Source organism: Lolium perenne, chromosome 6 (genome assembly GCF_019359855.2).
Source record: "Lolium perenne isolate Kyuss_39 chromosome 6, Kyuss_2.0, whole genome shotgun sequence".
NCBI lineage: Eukaryota > Viridiplantae > Streptophyta > Magnoliopsida > Poales > Poaceae > Lolium > Lolium perenne.
Window position 1 is genome coordinate 7,463,081 of NC_067249.2, and position 2,781 is coordinate 7,465,861.

General features: G+C 44.6%; 1 long non-coding RNA gene across 1 annotated transcript; it reads left to right on the top strand.

The window, feature by feature from the left end:
* The first annotated feature begins 1,254 nt into the window (after nucleotides 1-1,254).
* On the top strand, nucleotides 1,255-2,377 carry LOC139832858 (uncharacterized). The gene is made up of 3 exons (XR_011747472.1): nucleotides 1,255-1,458; nucleotides 1,632-1,787; nucleotides 2,196-2,377. It is a non-coding gene; the product is annotated as an uncharacterized lncRNA (long non-coding RNA).
* Nucleotides 2,378-2,781: the final 404 nt, after the last annotated feature.

The window sequence follows — 2,781 nt, forward strand, 5'->3', positions numbered from 1 at the left end:
AGACGAGGCACAGTTGACGGTGCGGGGCGAAGAAATAATCTTGTGCGTCCGTGTTCTCCATCCGACGGTCCTGAACGCCAAAGCGCTGTGGTGAGTCCTAGTTAGTTCCATTTTACTGTTACTTAATGATCATAGTCAAATGGTGCACACCAAGTGTTTGATGAAATGGCCGAAAGAGAAAAATATTTGAATTTTGTCAAACTCTTTTATGGAGATGATTCAAATAATGTTTGGCACCTTGTGGTGGTGTTGGTTTGCAAAATGGAGGTGGTTTGAGAAAAACCAAAAAGTGTATGATCTAGTTTCTGTTTCAATGTTGCCACTTGGCATGCTTATATTAAGCAATTGAGATAGAGTCAACAAGGTTGGTCAACACAAAAAGTGTTCACCTTTATGTGCTCTTGGATGAGGAGAAAAGAGTTGGGAGGGTTTGGTTTAAGATTTGCTTAATACAGGGGCTCAAAGTGGGTCACATGTTAAAAATGCCACATGTGACCATTATCACATGCAACTTGGAAATTTCATTTCTTTTCTTTTTGGTTTGATTTTCTTTGATCCAATTGATGTTGTTGAGTGTTGAAATGTATAGGGTGGTGTTCAAATCAATCAAACCAAGTATTGAGGTCAAATGCTCAAATTTGCATTTTTGCCATTTCCTCTCATATACCTCTATGGATATTATTTTTATTTTCTTTTTATTTTCTTTTGTTTCACCTTGGATTTGAATTGTTGAGTACTAGGTAGGGTTTATTAAGGTTTTCAAATCATTGGCACAAAGCATAATGGCCTAGGTTAGAGTTTTGCAAAAATAGCTATAGCCTCATATGTGAAGCTATTTTGATTTTCTTCCCTTTTTCTTTGTCTCTCTTTGATTCAAATACACAGGGTTTAGGGTTTAGTTAGTGTTAGGTTGGGGTTTAACAATGGTTCATAACCATTTTGGTAAGGTCAATAGGGCATAGGCCATTATTGGTAGAAATGGCCATAAGCCCACATATGCCTCACCTTTTATTTTATTTTCTTTTTATTGGTTCCTCTTGGGTTTTGAGAAGGGTAGGGTGTAGGGTTTAGAACATGTTTAAAACATCAAACAAACAATCATGGCAATATCACAACATGTAGGCATGAACACTATGCACATTATAGAACTCAAATAAAGTTTTTGTTGGTTCAAATTTTTGGAAAAAGGAAATTCATTTTCTTCTTTGTTTTAAAACATGGGATGTTACAGCCACTCACCTCACCTCTCCTTGCGCCGCCACTCGCCTCCTGCTCCCTCCCCTCGCCGTCAATCTCCAGCCGTGCCTCATCCTCTCCGGCCTCACGGGGCACCACCGTCGACGAGCGCTCGCTCTAGCGCCGCACGGCTGCTTCTGGAGACGGCGTCATGGCTGTAGGTGGGGAGCGCCATGGATGGGACGGGAACAAGAGGAGGAGGCTACACGGCCGACCTTCCATGTATGCTCTCCTCTCACCTCTCTCTTGTCTCTTGGTCTTCTTCCGTTCAGACAGCCAACATCCAAAAAGGAAGATCAAAGCCCCAAGTGAATCCCCCTCTTCTTTGATTTTGTTTAATTTTGTTTCTATTTTTCAAAGGCTGATGCCCCATTCTTTGTATCCAATGATTTCAGAGGAGTGAGAGTTTTGGAGTGGAGGTCTGTTTCTCTGTAGCCAATGGCTTTCAGCGGTGGAAGAATTTGGAGCGGAGGCTGGGTGTGGATCCTAGAGGTGGAGGGGCATAGAGAGGGAATGGAGACAACATGAGCTCATGTCATAGAGAGGGAATGGTATGGAGGTCCGATTTTTCTTCCCCCCATTATTCTCTAGCAATTGACGTTTATTAAGGTTTGATTTGTCAAGACCTGCAACTGCAAATCTATTTCATTCTTACCAGATTTTATTTTTTAATATAGCATCTGACTATTTATCCCTGTGTTATTTGAATCAACTATATTTTCTCATATTTTGTATATTTTTTATTCTCTAGGTATGTAGATCCCGCAATATATTGCAAGCAAACTATATTTTGCTATGCCCACCTTACTCCAATTTTCTTCTTAACAGAAGTTTGGTGTTCAATAAAAGTACTGGATTGCATCACAGTCCTCACCCTCTTTGCAACACCAATTACACAAACTATGTATCTTGCTTTGATTATTTTGCCTAATGCAGGTTAATATTTTTTGGTATTGCAGCTTCAAGTGTTCATTGGTGGGGGGCTGGGGGAGGATGATGCCCATGTGCTGGATCAACCACCGTCGCTGCCCGCGTCCGTTGTGCCATCGCCATCATCCTCTGTTATGGTCGGGCTCCAGTATACACGGAAGAGGCCTAATAGTGGGCCGAATTAGGGGCTTAGCTCAAGTTATCTAGGGTTTAGAGGAGCTGTCCTCCTATATAAACACATGTACCTCTTCGATTATAATCAGACAATAAATTGATACTGTTGTCATCTCCCTCAGGAGACGGGAGCCCCCAACCCTAGCTGCACCCTTCCCTAGCCGCCGCCTCCTCCCTCTCGCAGCGACGGCGCCCAGCCGCCGGCGTCTGCGCCTCCAGCCTCACCGCCCTCACTTCCATCCCTATAATCAATGCCCGAGACCTGGTAGAACCGTAGTCTCTACCAATTTGGTATCAGATTGCTCTGGTTCGATGAGTTCTTCAGGCCTCCCCACCACCGCCACCGCCTCCACCGGCGCGGCCACCGCCACCTCGCAGCAGCCGCCGCCGCTGCCCCAGCAGCCGCCGCCGGCCACCTCGGGTCCGCCCAGCTCGGGCACC